The sequence below is a fragment of the Macrotis lagotis genome, chromosome 8 (assembly GCF_037893015.1).
Source record: "Macrotis lagotis isolate mMagLag1 chromosome 8, bilby.v1.9.chrom.fasta, whole genome shotgun sequence".
NCBI lineage: Eukaryota > Metazoa > Chordata > Mammalia > Peramelemorphia > Peramelidae > Macrotis > Macrotis lagotis.
Window position 1 is genome coordinate 112484532 of NC_133665.1, and position 19544 is coordinate 112504075.

At 34.6% G+C, this 19544-nt stretch overlaps 1 long non-coding RNA gene across 2 annotated transcripts in view; it reads left to right on the forward strand.

The window, feature by feature from the left end:
- Nucleotides 1–19544, forward strand: part of LOC141494933 (uncharacterized) — a 94262-nt gene that overhangs the window by 56868 nt on the left and 17850 nt on the right. For both annotated transcript variants that reach the window (XR_012470589.1, XR_012470588.1), the window contains exon 2: nt 12145–12240. This is a non-coding gene — a long non-coding RNA (uncharacterized LOC141494933). The remainder of the gene's footprint in view (nt 1–12144; nt 12241–19544) is intronic.

Genomic DNA, 19544 nt, shown 5'->3' on the forward strand with positions numbered 1-19544 from the left:
CATTGAAGATTTACAAGAAGATATTGACCTAACTTTTCTAAAAGAGATGTCAGAGTTGATTTTAGTATGATTTTAGAACTGAAAAGGAATAGAGGAGTAGGGGCATCCACAGAAGAGTCTAGAAAATGAACTTTGACTAGATCTGGGTCCAGATGAAGTGTACCACTGAAGCAATGATATCTTAGGTCAGTGAGGTGTTGAAGTTTTATCCATTTGTCTTTCTATTTATTGCCTTTTCCCAGGATAGCTGAACTTGACTATTTAAATTAGCTTGGAATTCTTCCAGATAAATTTCCAAAATAGATAGAACTGAATCTTGTAACTGCTCCTTGTGCTTGTACTAGGAGAAGGGCAACAGTAGCCTAAGGCTAAAGATTTATGTCCTCACTACATATTTTTGTTTTGTTGAAGCATAGAGCAATTAAAGCCAATTACAAATGTGACTCATGTGAGATCTATTTGAATTCAGCTTCTACTTCATTTTGACACTTGGCATTGTAACTTAATTTACATAATTGAAAATTTCTCAAGGATTTGGAGTCACAGCTTTTATAGGTTTCCCAAATTTTTTGAAAGTAGTCAGATTGTAGCAGTTACTTTAATTTCTATGACAATGAGGTACTGCCTACACAGACAAATGGTGTGTTAAGAAGGATTGATCTTGATTATGTAACACTGTACAGTAGGTCTAAAATAACAGCATACTGCCGAGGGGGTTAGAATTCAATATGATTTTAAATTTTAGCAGCTTAAATGGTAAAGCAACTTGTTTGCCTGCTGAGCAAGTAAGCTGTCACCTTGGATATTCAGTCAGTTATCAGCTCCAGATAATTTGGTCTCTTCAATATCTTTCTTTAATATTCTTTCCCCTCCTCTCTATTCCACTGTATATACATTTTTAGTATATACATTCTTGTCTCCTCTCACACTATTACCACTTCTTCCCTGGGCTACTTAATAGACTCCTAAACTATCTCTTGGCCCCAAATAGCTCTTTTCTCTACTCTATCATCCATAGTCACCAAGGAGACTTTCTTAAAATGCAGTTCTAATCATGTTACTCTCTCCTTCCTCCTGATATCACCTTATGAAGCTTTTGAACTATTACCTCCAGGATCAACTATAAATTTCCCTGAATGACATTTACAACTCCTTACAACCTGGTCCCATCCTTCATTTTAAGTCAGTGTACTAAATCCCATTCTATTCTGTAAGCTAGTCACAGTGACCTTTTTGCTATTTCTCACAATTGACATTACATTGTCCATCTCAGTGCGTTTTTACTGATTGTTTCCTTATGCCTTGAATACTGTCTCTGCTCTTGTTTATGTAAACACTGGTTTCCTTCAAGACAGAGCTCAAGTGCCACTTTGTGCATGAGTTTGTCTCCTTAGACCAGTTTCTAACACCTTTGCTTCCATAATAACCTTAAATGTTTTCTATATCCCATATGTGCACTTTTCTGCTGTGTTAAAGTTCATCGATATCAGACTTTTCCCTTTTGTCTTTACATTTCTGTCCCACAAATATTCCACTTCACATTTAAGCATCCCTTGCACTGTGCTGTCTTGACTGCTCTTTAGATACCAAATTTAATTTTATCTAGTCTTTCCTTTGAATCCTAGCTAGCTCCTAATGCTATGGAATTTCTGACGATGCCCTTCAGTAGTAGTTGTACTTTCATTCATGCCCTACAACTACTTGATTATGGTGGAATCTAGATACTTCTTGCTTCCAGTGGCTACCATCATCACTGAATACCCTCTACTCCTTTGAAGCTCATTCAATCCAAATTTATTAACCAAGTAAGATTCTGAGTATTTTGATCTATGAAGTTACAGGGAACTCTCCATACTCAATGAGTTCATGCCTGGTTCACAGTGTTTTCTCCAATTCAACTCTAGCTCTCATATGAAGGACTTTCAACATGCATGTTGATGTTCCCTCAAACATCCTAATTTACCAGTTCTTCAATTTACTCCTTTCCCATGGTTTATTCCTTCACTCCACCTCAACTGCACATAGACATGATTATACTCTTGATTTTGTCATTATCCACAACTGTCTTACTTTCATGTTCTTGATCACTGAAATTTCTTTACCTGATCATAATATTTTATCATTCTCTTTCATTCTGCCTTATGACTCATAATTCTATTATCTGTCCAACTGAGACCTCATAATTTATCCAGGTCATCACTATATATTTTATACATATGCATATATATATATATAATATTTAATACTTTAGTAAATTACAAATTCAATTATATATGACCAATTACATTTTGTATTTATGTATATGGAGCATTTTAGTAGTCTACAAACATTTAGCTCTTACATTTCTCAAACATAACCCATATTTCCAATATTGTAGATGTTTTGAAGTGTTTATTAAGTGTTGAATGAACTGATCATTTGTCAAGATGATAACAGAGCAATCAGTAATTGGTTGAACAGTGTATTTTTCCACCAGTTGTTTTGGCTTCATATAAAGTATAACTTTAGATGTCAGAGTTTTTATTTGTCCTTTGTCCTTGAAGAGGATCATGATATCAGGCGGATGATGTGGTGACATTCAAAGGAATTGAACTTAAGTGAAGGAGGGCTGTGCAAAGCTGCCAGCTTCATTTTCTCTCCTCTGGAGCCATCTAGATGCAATGGTAGATTTGGATCAGGAAGATTGGAGTGGGAGATCTTGGCATTTTTAAGCTAAGGTCTTTAATAGGTTCTAGTTTGACTGAGGCAAAGCTCATTCAGTGATTAGGGTTAGGTTAAAAAAAAACGGGTCAGAGAATTACCTCTTTTACCTAATCAAAAAAGTCAGTCTCAAAGGGGAAGACCCTCATGGTTTCTGAACAAAATGGAAATAATTGCTATTTACATTCACTCTGAGTCAACCAGGACAATGATTAAGTTCGGTTAAGTTTTTACCAAAACCACAGAATCTTAGAGCTGGAAGAAATCTCAATGGATCAGTTTCTGAAAGTCTTAATTTGTGCAAAATAAATAATGAATAATAATAAATAATAACTAATGAATATTTTCTCCTCTTGATGGCTTTATTTTGTTAAACCTAAAACTGTATAAACCTTAAAAATATGGGGTTAAAATAAAATGACACAAAATATAGATTAGACATTTTAAGTTTTATTCTCTAAGAGTTTACCTTTAACCCATAGGTCCCAAATGAGAACTTCCATGGAAAAAGCAGAGAATAGGGAAAATCATTAATTTAATTTTGTGACCTGACAATGAAGGTCATATAAATATCTCTACTTAAAACTGCTCCTCAAAGATTATTGTCTCTGTTGTCTCTTCCTGGCAGGACAAATCTCCTAGCTTCATGATCATTGTCCCCCTAACTTTGTAATTAAAATAGAGGAAGATACTCAGAAGTCTTACTTTCTTACTAAGTTGACAAGGTGACTGATATATGAAGACTGAGTATTCTCCAAAGAAATAAATCTTATTGAGAATCTTATGCTTTTTTTTTAGGTTTTTGTAAGGCATTGCTTAAGTGAAGGCCCAGTTAAAATCATGGAATATACCTTCAGAGTGAACTGAATTATCAAGAGTTTGTAATATTTTTCTAGTTCCATTCGGCAGCACCTGAATAGGAAGAAAGGCAGGGGATGGGAGACTTGACAAAGCATGATCAGCAATATGACAGGGAGGCAAGAAATGTGAATATAAGAATGTAGTAGATAGTGTATAGTTGAATTGGTTTATCAAAAGGTTGAGTAAAGGAAGGGATGAGAATGCAGTTTATATGTATGCATGCACAAATATATGTGTATGGCAATATGCATGTTTATATAATTAGCTTTGAATGAAATATATGTCAAATATCTATCTATCGATATATATATATATATATATATATATATATATATATATTACAGCTTATATTTCTAGTCAAAGACTGCTTTCTCAGTCTATAATTAAGGGTTAAAAATCTGAATGTTGACTCTGTATCAATATCACCTGGTCATCCCTGTAATAGCTTTCATTTATGTCTACAAACATATTAACTCACATCCTGGGAAGAGCAGAGAGAATTCTATGTTGGTTTAAGACATTCCTTCACTGCCTAAATGGAATGTCTTATCAGTAAGGAGCATGAAGAAAACATAATCTTATGAGGAATTCATAAATGTATACTATTATATTTTTATGAAAGATTATTGTCTGAAGCATCAAGCCATTTTTGTCTGTTTTTTTTTTTTAGGTTTTTGCAAGGCAAATGGGGTTAAGTGGCTTGCCCAAGGCCACACAGCTAGGTAATTAGTAAGTGTCTGAGACTGGATTTGAATCCAGGTACTCCTGACTCCAAGGCCGGTGCTTTATCCACTACACCACCTAATTGCCCCTTTTTTCCTGTTTTCTATAAAGACAGGCTAATAGTTTCTCACATTATGTTGAAGCCAAAATGTCTGTCTTATAATAGGGCTAACCTCTGGGAGGTTTTGGCATATTTCTACAAAACCTTAATTTCTGTTTGTCTTGTTTTAGGCAAACTTTTGGAAGGTTTAACATACTTAAATTTAAGCTTAAATAATGTTTTTGTCTTAATTAAGACCAAGTTGAATGGTATTTACTGCAGGGAAAGAATACAAATGTGAATGCAGTTAAGTTTCTTATATTTTCATCAAAAATACTTTTGCCACAGGACAATCTATTTTTTTTGCCTTTTATAGATGTGGAGTAAGAAGATAATTTGAGTTTTAGACAACACATGCATACATACATAAAACACACAAACATGTATAACATACAATTGACTGAAAGGTTAAATATTATTTGTGAACATGCATATGCACATATATCCATTATATAGTTATATATATCCAATTATAGTAATATATAGCTATAAACATATATATATTTATCTAATATATATTTGTTCTACAAGAATGCAGCTCTTTGCATTTACACATGAGTGTATATGTATATATATTATATATTGTCAGGATTCTCAGATATAGTAAAAATGAATATTATTACAAAATGAAATTTTTAGAAAACAAATCAGGAAGTGACTGGTTTTTGATATAGGAATCACCAGAATCAGTCATTTGACTTTTAAATATTATTTGGAATAAAAATTAAAAATGAACATTAAATTAGAAGAAAGTCGAAAGATGAGGAAATACTTGGAAGAACTGTAAAAGTTTCAAGATGATTGATTCAAACAAACCATCAAAGCCTAAAAGAGGGAATTGAAAAAAGGCAAGAAACTGATCTTGATTCTTGCCATTTCTACCAATAATTTAATAGGTGCAAAGCAGTAACCAAAGGAAGTCCAATAGAGAGCAGAAGTAGCTTTATGTAAAAAATGCTTGATATTCCTGCCAAGAAGAGAAAGTTAGGAGGTAAAGGCAACACTAATTTAGAAAACACCATGGAAGAGAATGGTGTAAGCAAACAGAGATATTAAATAGTGGGAAATGGTAGAAGTGAAAACAGGTCTAAATGAAGTTTGGAATAATATCCAAATAATGAACTACATCCTGAAAGCACTCAAAGAAGAAGCTGGAAGTAAAACAACAAATAAATATAAAATAGAACAAATTTGTCAACATTTCTACAAAGATTTATTTTCATCTGGAACAGAGAAAAGCACTTAAAATACAATCCTCAATTTTCTGGTGAAAAAGTATAAATGACATGACATCAAAAATGATAAAGATGAGAAGAGTAGTTAGGCCACAACATGTATAGACAAAAGTAATCTTGAAAGTAGGATGTTTTTACATATTGTTAGACAGGGGATGATACCAAAAATGTGAGAAAAATGATCATGGATTATTTTAATATCCCCCAAATGTGTCTGATTGAAAATCAATTTTGGTACAAAAATTTATTTTCTCATCTATATGAGAATAATCTAAATATAATCAGAAGAATCTTTGATGAAAATATGAATAAGAAAATTTAATTTCATTCACATTTGTGTCCTTTCCCTCCAGTAAAATTGAATCTCTTTGTGGGAAGGGATCACTTTTTTTGTCTTAGTATTATCTTTATAGGAAAAAAGGAAAGGGCAGGTTGGATGGTCTTTTAGAACCTGTGAAATTATTTTTTTACATTAAGCTTTCTAAGAAAGTCAAGATTCAACTTTTAAATACTAACATAGTTCCTATGTTGCTCTATGGCAGTGAAATATGGAACAGCCACCTCTCTAAAGATGAATATCACACAGAAGGAAATGAAAAGGCATTGTATGTGTGAGTAGGATGCAACATCTAAACAAAGAGAAAATTTGATGAAGAATAGGATCCTATAAAGGACATCAACAAAAATTATATTATAGGAAGAAAAGAGGGACTAGGCAGATTAAAAAATGAAGGATGACAGAAAAGAAACAAGTGTCCTAATAGCATTTTCTTGATGTTGGGCAAAATTAGGAAAGCCAGCATATCAGATGGACAATCATTTTGAAGAACATGGCTAAGTCACACCTAATGGGAAGGCATAAATGTGTTGCAATTGGCATCATTGGAGGGAATTCCCAAATTAATGAAATCATAGATTCATTTAAATTTTTGACTTGAGTATCTCTCTCACCCAGTCTTTCACATAGTAATTATTTAATAAATGTTGGTTGAATGGCATTTATTGCAGGGAAAGGATACACGTGTGAATGCAATCAATTTTTTTTCCTCAAATTTTCATCAATACTTTTGCCACAGGACAATCTATTTTGTTTTCCTTTTATAGAGATGGACAGTGGAGGTACCCTTGGACTTCTGGGGGGTGACTTCCTCCTGCCATATTCTCTGGAAAATTCCATTCAGTTTTGTATGAGGAATGGATTTTCTACCTTGTAAATTTTAGCTGAAATAAAATAAGGACATGAAAGGATCCTAATGAAATGCAAAATCTCTTCTTTGACTAGATTTTCAGCCAGGGAGAGATTGATTTTGACCTGACCTGAACAATCAATGATTTCAGTATTGATTGATAACAATTGTTTGAGAACACTGGAAATGTTCAGCCCATCTCTATCTCCCATCATGTCCTAATCATTAATCAATGTAACTCCATCAGTACTTAGTATCTGAGATGAGCTATAGGTTTTTGATCCATAAATAGCCTTCAGGGCATCACAAAAGCACTTTGGAGTATTATAATCAGCAAGAAGCTGAATTCCATCTGCTTTCTTGCTAAGCCAAGAATCCTGCATTTCTCTAAACTTCACTTGTACTTTATTGTTGATGGAATTAAATACTCACATCTTAGAGATGGATAAATTATCCTGCCAGTATACCATGTACATTCTCATTTTTTTGTTTAGCAGCTTCTGAATTTCCTCATCATTTTTGTCAAATCAGCATTGGTGTTTGAAAGCAGTCTGATCCAGGTGAGCAATTGCAGTAATGTATACCAAAAGGAGTCCATTCCTTTTCTGCTCCAATGTTTCCAGCTGTGTATATTGGCTCAACTTTCCACACAAACTTCTTGGTCAGAGAATTGATGTCTCTTGACATTAATTTTGTTATCACTCTGCTTTTGGGCTGCTGCTTAGGTTGAATGTAAGTACTTAATTTGGAAAGGATGATTCTGTGATCAGTCCAGCATTTTACTTCACACATTGCCTTTGTCACTCTCACATCCTATCAATCTCTTGCTTCCATGGTGTATCCAGGAAGTTTTATTGCATTTAGGTAAATGAAAGACAGTGTGTGTGATGAAAAGGTCTTGAAATACACAAGTCTTCAGTGGTAGGTGATCATTGCTGTTTCTGTTTCCAACTCCATTCTTCCCAAGGACTCCCTACCATCTCTAGTAGTGTGAAACTACTTTAGTATTAAAGTCACCAAGGATAATAAACTTGTCCTCTTTTGGTACATTGATGATAAGGGTCTCTAGGTCTTCACAAATTTTTTCTTTGACTTCATTAGTGTTTGTCATGGTAGGAGCATAGGTATTGATGAGGGTGGCATGGTATTTTATTGCAAGTAGCCATTGTTTTGCCATGAGACTGCCTTTCATTCCTTTTGGAAGGCTTTTAAGCTTGATGACTAGATTAGTTTTGATTGCAAAAATTATACTAGCTTCAAGGTACTGTCCTTCACTGGGCCAACTCCATAAAACATGACTCTAACTCTGACCTCAGGAAGCAGCCTTTATTGGCCAGTCTTATTTCATTCATGGCTGCTATCTGGATACTAAATCTTTTGAGTTCTCTTGCAACAAGGGCTGTTTACCTTTCAGGTTTTATTGGATTTTGTGTTGTCTATATGCACACATATTCCATGTACTGATGGAGAATGGAATCCTCTTTGCAAAAGATTTTTTTCAATTATTTTGAGTGTTTTGACTCTATGGTGGGATCCTTGTCTGCTGCAGTGATGTGATTAGGTCAGGGTTGGCAAGCAGACGATTTTTAGGGCATCTTTGCTAGTGACTTCCTCACAATAGGAAATGAGTAGGGAGATATGTAAAAGACTGCTCAGATAGCCAAGAGGCTGCTGAATCCCACTGCTACTTTCAGTGAGAAAACACCTTATGGCCGGGTCAACTTTGTGCAGGGTTTTGTCTACAGCATCTGCTTCATTGTCATTTCACTATTGTCGCAGAATTTTGAGATAGGTACAAATGGTAAAATGATTTGTGTGATGTCTTTTTTGAGACTAAGTTTCAAGAAGTTAGTAGCCTCAATCTATCTTCTGGAGGCATCATAGTTCAGTGTCAGGACATAGTCAAGGCAACTGGTGATGGCTGAAGATGCAGTGGTTGATCTTGGCATCTTTGATGTCTAATCAAGTTCTAAGTGCTCCATAGCACTACTTCAGCTATCTTCATGGATGGAACAGATTGTTCTCATGCACCTGTTCTACCTGGAAAGTCTTCATATGCTTAGGGTAGACAAGCTAACTGGGGGGTTTGAGACCAATTAGTTATCTTCAGCCTAGTTTAATCCATCCACCTAAATATTTATTGAGGTATAGCTACTGTCCATGTTACAGTTTCTTGGAGCCACAGGTGAGAGACCAAAGTGTTGAACACCAAAGGTGGAAAACAGCCCTGAAAAGCTGAAAAACAGCCCTCACACAAGAAATGCTAGTCTTCCCTGAACACACCCTACACCCTATACACCATAACATTTTTCAATGATTTGATTAACAATGAGTGAAATAACATTATCATCATTGGATTTTCTAAAACATTTTTAACATTCACAAAGTAGTTTACATAAATTATTTAATTTCATCACAAAATAAATAGGTATATACTCACCAAATGTGTTCACTATCATGAGGAGGTCTTACTCAGGTTTCAAATGGAAAAGAATTTGCTCTGATAATGAGGACCTCTTGATGCTCTTATTTTAGCCATATTCCTGATTGCATTTTTGCATTAGAATATTGAAAGTTTTTTCAATGTGACATATGATTGTGATTATTACCATTCCATAAAGGACAAACTAAATGGATGAGACATTCCTGTTATCCAGTTTAAATTATGAATTGGGTATCCAACCCATTCATTAATTTGGTATATCAATGTATATATTTTGGAAAGATCCTGGATATGGACAATTTGGGCTCAAAATTGAATAGGAAGGAGATAATATAGATAACATTTGGGAAATTCTTCAAGGCTTTTTACAATGTCAGGCTGCTCACCAGGGTAAAGACCCAACTTTGCATCACAAATGTTCTCCCAGTGATGCTCTATGATTGCAAGTCTTCCAACATTACAGTTTCTGAGGAATTAAAGCAATGATTGACTCAAACTTCAGCAAATTTACAATGATATAATTGCTCCATTGTTTCTGTCTTAAAAAAAACTAAATCAAAAATTATCCTGACAAAGGGCTCTAGCATTTTGGATGAATTCAAGTGAACACCAAGTGAAGAGGAATGGCAATCCTGCAGGTAAGAGAGCTTAGCTAAGTTGTAATGTGCACCAGTGGTGAGCCTCTGTGCATTGTGGAGATCAGAGATCTCTAATTTCTTTGGAATAGAGAAATCACATTAAGAAAACTTACAATGCAAATCTAATGCTTTCCTATATTGAGTCTCTAGAGGTAATTTATCTATTTGGGGCCATAGGGTAGTAGGAGTAAAATGAGGGTCTTGACTCCCAGGGTTCTTAACTTTTGAGCTGGCCCTCTGTCTACTGCTCAATGATGTCTTCCTATTTTCCCCCTCCTTAAATCCATTTTCCTCCAAATAATGTATTTTTCTTATAGTTCTGCTTCTGATAATAGGTAAAACAAATCCACTCCACGTGACTCTACTTCAGGTAACTGAATAAAGTTATCATCCTCTCCTTGCTAGCTTTTTTTTTGTTTTGAGTACATTGCACTGGTGTGTCAGTACCTGAGTTTGCAGTCAATGAAAACTTCATACTGAGTTTTTTTTAATAAGAAAGACTCTATAATCCTATCTTTTCAGCCTGCATTTAAATAACTGATTTTTTTCAGCCAGAGTGTTAGAACTTAATACTTTTTCTTATTGAACTTTTCCTTATTAAATTAAGCCCAATAACCTCATGTTGAATTTTCAGAGTCCCTCTTGATTCTGTCTACCAATGAATTATCTAGCTTTACTATTCTTGCAGTATTCACCTCTTTGATAAAACTAGACTTCAAATCTTTATGCAAACTATTAATAGAAATATAAAACAGGACAAGGTTAAGGATAGAGTCATTTGCTCCAAAAAGCAGGGTCATCTTATCCTTGTTTTTTTTCCTTTTTGCCCCCCAAAACAAACCAAAAATGGCTTTTCTATTAAGGTTCACTGTGAACAGATGACAGATTGAACACTGTCAGAAATATGAAGTCACTACCACTTTAGAGCCAAAATAGAAATTGTCAGAAATAGTACATTGTTTCTTATATTATGAATAAATGCACTCCAGCAAAATTGACTGCAAGCAAAATTTCATAACTCCAATATAATTTTTTTTTACTTTTCCATTCATGGTGTCTTATACAGAATATGGCATTCAGGAAATCATTACACTGCTGTGACATCTTTTAATATTACCTGAGCTAGTCTTCCATTTAGCCTACCATCATTGATGTTCTGCCTTCTTTGTGATATTTTGTACATGGCTTAGATGCTATTTACCCTATGTTGAAAATTTGTTTGGAGACATTCTTTCTAGGAAGGGTCAATTACAGAATAATAGAGTTTGAATTTGGAAACATCATTGGCAACCATCTTGTCCAACCTATATATAAAAGGAATATTTATTATACCATATCTGACATATGGTCATCTAAATTTTCTCAAAGACTTCCAATGACAGAGAACCTATCACTTCTCCAATTTTGGATAACTTTAATTTTCAAAATCTTTCCCAGCATCAGCTAAGTTGTTTTCTTTTTAATTTCTATCTAATACTCCTGATTTTGCCTTCGGGTCAAATAGATCATCAAATCCCTCTTCCCCATTATAGTCCTTCAAATATTTCAAATACAAAGCTAGCATTTCTCCTCCTAAATCTGAGTTTTCTTGAGGCTAAACAGGTTCAGGTCCTTCAACTTATCCTTCTGAGACACAGACTCGAAGTCATTCAATATCCTGGTTGCTCTTGTTTAGATGATTTCTAGGTTATCAAAGTTCTTCTTAAACTGTGTACACTACCTACAATACACTTCATGTGGTCTGACCATGGCAGAGTACAGAGGGACTATTAAGTCTTAATTCCTGGAATTATGTAACTAACATGAAATTTGTTTTTTGGCAGCCACCACATTACTAGCATATTGAGCATGCAGTCCACTTAAATCCCCACATCTCTTTCAGATCTTGAATATACCAAATAACAGATAGTTAGAAAAACATTGTGACTTCATGTAGGCACATACCCAAAGCAATAAACTACCTATGACTCATATAACTTGTAGTTTTGAACAAAATTCCTCTCTACCTTTTGATTTTAGCATCTCATTAATTAATTACTTTGTTTCTTCATTGGCATTGCCTAGCTAGTAGGGCAATACCTTTAAAGAGGAGGCTTCTGATGTTTTTGTTCAAGGGAGATGCTACCTTTTATTGCTTACCTTTGTGAGTATGGATCTGAAGAGACCCCCCCTGAGGTTTGGATTAAATCCATATATAGTAGTTTTGGTGCTGTAAAGAAGCTTACAGGAAAACTAATAAAACCCTCTCATTTTTCAGATGAGGAAAATGGAGCCCAAAGGACTGAAAAGTTGAGTTGAAGATCACAGAGGCATCAAGTGGCAAGGGCAGAATTTGTACCCAGATCCTCTAACAGTAAGTATAGCACTTTTTTCTATCATATCAGTACATTGTTACAGAAGGAAACAAGACCTATGTAGCAATGGCCTGAATCATACTATATGATATTTTTGAGACAACAGGAAATTCAGATTATCATAATCAAATCTTTAGGGAAATTTATGGTCCTCAATGAAATGAACACTGAGGTATGCCCTGCAAAGAAGAATAATTCCCATGTGTTTGGTCCATTGTGGCATTTTGAGAGCCAGTGTGGCATGGTAGAGAAACAATCTTGGGACTTTAGGGGTGGGGCTAACATGCTCCTGAAGCTTTTCCCTACCAAAGATAAATGAAACTTCTACTCTGACATTAATACTACAGATCCCACCAAGAAAAAGAAATGATTCAAAGAAGTTTTTAATTGTAGACATCGTGGAGGATATTCAGTGAAGGTCTATCTCTTTGGGGGGAAAGGGGAAGTAAAGTCCAGGGGGCAGGAGAGTAGGAAAGCCAGCAGGAGGCTCTTAGCCACTTTGCAATCCAGGTCCTGACAGCTTAATAACAGCAGAGGTTCTGGCAGCTAAATAAGAAGCCAACAGGGAGGACCCCAACCCCAAAGTCTGAACCCTGAGAACAATGGGGTAAAAGACAGGACTGGGTTGGGAAGGAACCACTGTTAAGTCAGAACCTGGACATAAAGGTGGGGAAAAATCTTTGCAAAGGCAAGGCCTGGACCACACAGGCAACATCTTGGCCGATGACAAGCCAGGGATCAGACCTGAGCTACAGCAAAAAATAAAAAAAAAAAATAAAAAAAAAACCCGTAGATCTATACTTCCTGTATCCCAGGAGCAGAGTTAAAATAACAAAGATAAGCAAAAAAAGCTACAGAAACAACCTCTGAGCCAGGAAGGCCTCTGTTCAAGTTTTGCCTCTGTTATATATTGATTGTGAGACTCTAGACATATCACTTAACTGATCTGGAGCTTAGGCAGTTCTCTAAGACTGTAAGCCACAGAGCATGTACCAATATGCCTTAGTAGTGGAAATTTCAATAAAATGCTCCTAATAACAGTGAAATCACTGTTTCAGGCCCTGTTCCTTTCCTTAGGGTTCTTTAAAATTTTATATAGTGCCTTACTTAAAATAGCCCTATGAGGTAGGCAGTATGGACATCATTGTTCCCCCAACCTTTTTTTTTTTCAAGGAAACAAACATAGTATAACAGGTCATTCAGGAGACCTGAATTTGAATCTCTCCTCTTACATTTACTAAGTATGTTACCAAGGTTAGATCACTTACCATCTCAGTGTTCACAAACAAATCACTAAAACTACAAGTACTAAATGTTTGTTGACTTACTAATTGACAGACAGCTTATACATTGATTGCAGTTCTGTGCTAATGGAGAGAATTTTCACACTGGAAGTTCCCCATATTGATGAATTCTAGCCCAAATTAATAGATTTAATTATGCCACCACTCCCTTCAATTACACATCAGGAAACTGAGCAGTGAAACTACTTTCCTAAGATCACACAGGCAGTTAGTGAAGAACCTGAGTGACACCTAAGTCATCTGCTTAACATAATGCTTATCATCTTCCTAATATATTCAGGGAAAGTAATATGGTTTTTTCATTTAATGGATCTGTTATCACTTTCTCATAAATTCCTTTTGAGGCTGAAAAGTATAAATTCCTTGTTTACCAAAATATAGTCATGTTATTTCAATAAGAGTTTGAAAATTTTAGCTAGTTTCCTTGTTTAAGTTTAAAAATGATAATTTATGCCTAATCCTCAAATCTGAAAAACCTGAATTTTTGAATAAACAAAGGGGTGGGGGGGGGGGGAGAAGTGTGACCAGAACATTCCCAACTCACTATTAAAAGGAAAGATCCATGCAGTCTGGGGCAACCCATCTTTTTACTTAAGACTGCTCCCATTTCATTTCATATATTCTATAGAGATAAAGTACCCAAAATGAAATAGGGGTCATATCAGAGAAGTCCGAATTCTAAATAATCTCATTACTTAGGGATGATGTAGTATGGGGGGTACACTGGAAAATTCATTTGGTTGTGTGATGGTCAGGACTGGAGTGTTTGATAATGTAATAGGTTAAGAAAAAAAGCATGCGGTTTGTTCAGTTTATCATTTGATGACTCAACTGGCAAGGGAAACAGTTCATTGCCCAGTTATGCCTTGGAAGGTAGGGTGGGAAAATGTATCTCTGTCTGGGTTTTCAGGATTGGCTAATGTTAGAGGAGATATGAGAAGGCACTGAAAATTTGGAAATAATAGGATAAAAATGATTCCTATATAATTTATGGGTGAGAAGTCACACTTAAAATCACAAAGATGCAAAGTTTGTTATAAATTAGAACTTTGATTTGAATTTCAGTTTTGCTTTTTACTAGGAAAGAAGGAAGTAGCATTAAGTACCTACTATGTATCAGATAATATCTCATTTGATTTTCATAACTTAGGTAGGTAGATGCTATTATTATATTTTATAGATGAAGAAACAGAGATAAATGACTTGCCAAGGGCCAGATTTGAGATTGGATTTTTCTAATTTCTGCCTTGTGCTTGTCATTCCAACACATAATTGGGCAAATGACTTAACTTTTCTAGTTTTCAGTTTCCTCTTCAGTTATTATTAGCATAGATATTCTCTCATGTTTCTTACAGCTCAAAAGCCTATGTTCATGTAGTTTTCTAGGAGAACTCACAGTTTCTGATATGAGGATGACCAGAAATCTCTGAGCTCACTAACAATTGATTCTCGTAGTTAGTCTATGACTCATTAGAGTAATGGAAGTGTTGGTTACATTCATTTGGACTTTGTACCAGATACTTGACTGAATTTCTGAATTAGAGATCCTTGCCTTATGTCTTGGTTTTTCTGTGGTTTTCTACCTCCAAGATGCCCATTTTTGTCTCATTTTAACTTAATGCATGTCTTAGTAAGGATTTCTTTCTGAATCATTAGAATTATTCATTACATTATCAGATTTACTAGCTGCTGATACAGCTCATGCTTACCTTAACCTGCTTTATTCCTGCATTTCCCTCTTTCCCCATCTTAGACCATAGAGACTTGTTATTAATTTATTCCTCTTCTCCAAGGAGCAACATGAAAACATTATAATGTAATCTCAAGCATGAAGAACTTACTTGTACCATATTAAAGGCACCAAATCACACTGGCTTCTATTATGGACTTGAAGTTATGAAAGGATTATAACATTTAGAAATAAAAAATTTTTAGATATCATCTTGATCATCCCCCTCATTTTGCAGCCAGTACTGAATGATGACTGTACTTAGGACTTTTACAGAAAGGTTGAATGTTGGTACTTTAACTAGTTTACAGATTGATCATCTGTGGTTCTTTTTTTACACAAACCAGAAATGATGCCGAGCCAAATGAAAATTAAGATCAAAGTTCATCTAAGTATAAATGTTTCATTTCTACCATGGCACGTTTTTTATTCTTCTGTTGGAAATACATTATGGTGGATATCAAGTATGGTCCTTTGAAAATTCAGCATTAAATCAGCAAGTATTTTATTAAGTGACTATTATGTGAAAAGCACTGTGTTGGGTTCTGGGGACACAAACACACACAGATAATGAATGAAATAATCCTTAGTTATAAGAAACTTAAATTCTAATGGCAGAAATAAGAAAAATGAAAATATATGGAATAAATATAAATATAAATAAATAAATAAGATTAAATATATTGTAGTTTGAGAAGGAGGGGACTAGCATTTTAGGGAATCAGGAAAGATGTTTTATAGAAGGTGGGCAGCTTGATGGTACAGTGGATGGAGAGCTGAACCAGGAGTCAAAAAAAGGCCTCTTAATGAGGTCAAATCTGGCCTCAGACACTTAATAGCTTTGTGACTCTAAATAAGTTTCTTAAAGACTTTGACTCAATTTCCTCATCTGTAAAATGAGCAGGATATGGAAATGATAAACTACTTCAATATCTCTTCCAAGAAAACCCCAAATAAGGCCACAGAGTTGGACATGACTGAAACAATCAAACATATAGAAGGTGATGATTGAAAAGACTTTCTTTTGGCTTTTTTTTTTAAGATTTTGCAAGGCAGTGGGGTTAAGTGGCTTGCCCAATGTCACACAGCTAGGTAATTATTAAGTGTCTGAGGCTAGATTTGAACTCAGGTACTCCTAACTCCAAGGCTCTATCCACTGCACCATCTAGCTGCCCCTGATGATTGAAAGTCTTGAAGGAAGTTAGGGATTCTGAAAGGGAGAGGTAAGGAATCATTAAATTTCACTCATGCAAGACAGCCAGTATAAAGGTAAAGATACAAGAAAAGGAGTGTAGTATCTAAAGAATGAAGAGAAATTATTATATATATATATATATATATATACTCTTTTCTATCCTTTTCCATTACATTCTACCCTTTCCATTCTTTTCCTTATCTCTGTCCCCCAACTTTTTGTCATTTATAACAAATAGTTAGAAATTAAGATCATTTTTTGAATAATAATGGTAGCTAGATTTGAATGAGTCTATATGCTAAAAAAACCTTTGCCAATCAAAATCAATATTGCTCAAATTATGTGTCTTTCATTATAGCACTATAATCAATGTACCAGGTAACCATATATCTCATTTATTTTATGAAACAATTATTATTTTACACATCTTGTTAGAAGTGGAATTAGTTCTAATCAACTCCATAAAGTATGTTAATTTTTTATATTTTACTATTGTTATTTTACTCCAGAAGTCTTAGCACATTGGAGAATTACTTCTTATTCAGAGGTACCTTAGTCAGAGAGATCAGAGAGAATCTTGTGTTTGTATGAAAGAATGATTGATATTTTATCTTATTGTCTTTATACTTAGTAAAATGTGTGATAATTATGAAAGTCATGGTTCAGTAATAGTCAACAAATATGGCAGTGATGACTTTCTGAGCTCTCCAACTAAAATGAATTTGGAAAAACTTGACTAGGTAGACTGGTAATGGAAAGAGGTTTTACATTGCTAGGTAAAAATCTTCCACGAACCTGTGAGTTACTTGAACCAACTTTGTTTGTCTAGTTTGATCTCTTTTACCTAGTACCAAGCTGTTGTAGCCTAATAATTTATGACTTTCCTCCCCAAAGATACCTTTCTTGAATCTCATCGTGAATTTGCTTTTGATGCTTGATGTTGCTTTTGATTCTGATAATGCCTTCCACTTCTCATCCTTTTCCACTCATTGTCTTACTTGCCCACTATGTAATATTGTCTTCTTGAGTCAAGCTCCTGAATATTATCAGTACTGGGAAAATACCACTGCCTCTTTCCCTATTACTTAGACAGGGTTCTGCTATCATTACATCCTCACCAGACCCAAGCGCAATTTACATTTGAACTGAAGTTAGGCATGAGTAAAATATTGTTTTGGAATCTATTTTTCCTAAATGGAAGATAAAAGGTATTGCATAAAACATTCTGAATACACATTAAAGAGTTTCTGATTCTGGCAATGGTAACATGGTGACCTCTTCAGAACTATTATCCAAAAGCAAGACAGTATTTCCATTTAACATAATGATTGAATAAAGTAGAGGGGGAATCAGAGGAGTTGCAATGATGCAAATTATAGAATCTTCAAGTTGGAAGGGTTCTTAGAAGACATCTAGGCCAAGCTATGCATCTCAGTAAGAGTACCTTCAATAGATAAATAAGCGATCATCTAGTTTCTACTTGAAGACTCCTATTGAATTCATTCCAGAATGGACTACTCTTATTTTAGGAAAATTCATATATCGAGATGAAATTGGTTCCTCTTAAACTTCATCATATTTTCCTGCCTTGTAGAATTTATTTGAACTGGTTCTTTTTCTACATAAAAACCTCTTAAATAGTTTAAATCTTTCCTTTACCAGCATAAATATCTCCTGTACCATGAACTGATCTTTGTGTGGCATATTCTCTAGTCCATTTAATATTCTGGTAACTCTCTTCTTGTAAGTGCTTTTAGCTTTTCTATGTCTTTCCTAAAATGGATGCCCCAAACTAAATATAGTATTCCAGATGTTCTGACTAGGGTAAAGTACAGTGGTACTGTTAATTCCATCATTCTAGATATCTTTTTTAAAACAAATCCTAGGATTGCATTTAGCATTTGTTTTTCTGTCTGGAAATTATTATATACCTTTATGGGTGTCAGGAAGGGAGCTTTGGGAGGCTATGTGGTCCAGTAGAAGGAATGATTCAATTGAAATCAGAGGTTAAAATCATTCCTCTGCCATTTATTACCGGTGTGATCTTGGTCAAATAATTGAACTTCCTTGGGTCTCAGGTCCTTCATTTTTAAAATGAAGTGATCTAAGGTCATTTATATCTAGGGGTGTTGTGAGGCCCAAATAAAATGATGAATGTAAACCCTAATTCAACCTTTAAAGTACTATATATATGTGTCAGTTTTTTATCATCATCTCCATTATTATTATTATTATTATTATTATTAGTATTATTATTAAATTATCCTACAATCTGTAGGACATTTCAGTGATGACTTAATTCCTTGAACCTTCAATTAAACTTCTGCTGAACTCATGTAATATTTATAAAGTAATTTAAGATGAACTGGTAAAGGTTTAACAATCAGGATTTAAAAAGCATTCAATGCACTTTAAAGTCTAAAATGCAGTATTAACACTTCAAACAATCTAGATATTCAACAAAACTCTTATTTGTAAGGGATGCTGATTTCTAAGGTATAAATACTCACACTGAAAATTTAAAAAGTGGCTTGGGAAGCCAGTTATAACTGGCTCTAGAATTTTCCTATTTCTATTTCCTATTCCTATTTCTAAATTGATAGTTCTTGTTTACTTATTTTTCTATGATCCTAATAAAAAAAAACACAGAATTTAGGATTATTGAACAATGTCCTTTTATTGACTGACAAAAAGCTTAGATCCCTGGGGTCTCATGAGCTATACTTTGGAGTGGCTGTTGGCTTCCAACATAGAGTACTTAAAACTTGGGTCCTTTGCCACTCAATCATGTATTTGTCAGTCCATAATTTGTTATTGGTCTCTTACTTCAAGTTACTGACTTTCACCCAAGCTGGACAACTCTATCACTCTTTTCCCAATTTCTCAGGTGGAAGAAGGGTACATGACCACAATGAGCCTCACTATATCATGGTCTTCAATAAAGCACAGTACAATTTGCAGTCAAGGTTGACTACGTAACCCCTAATTATGTAACCCTGGATAGAGCACTAGACTTGGAGTCAGAAATAACCAAGTTAAAATCTGATCTCAGCTACTTATTAGTTATATGACCTG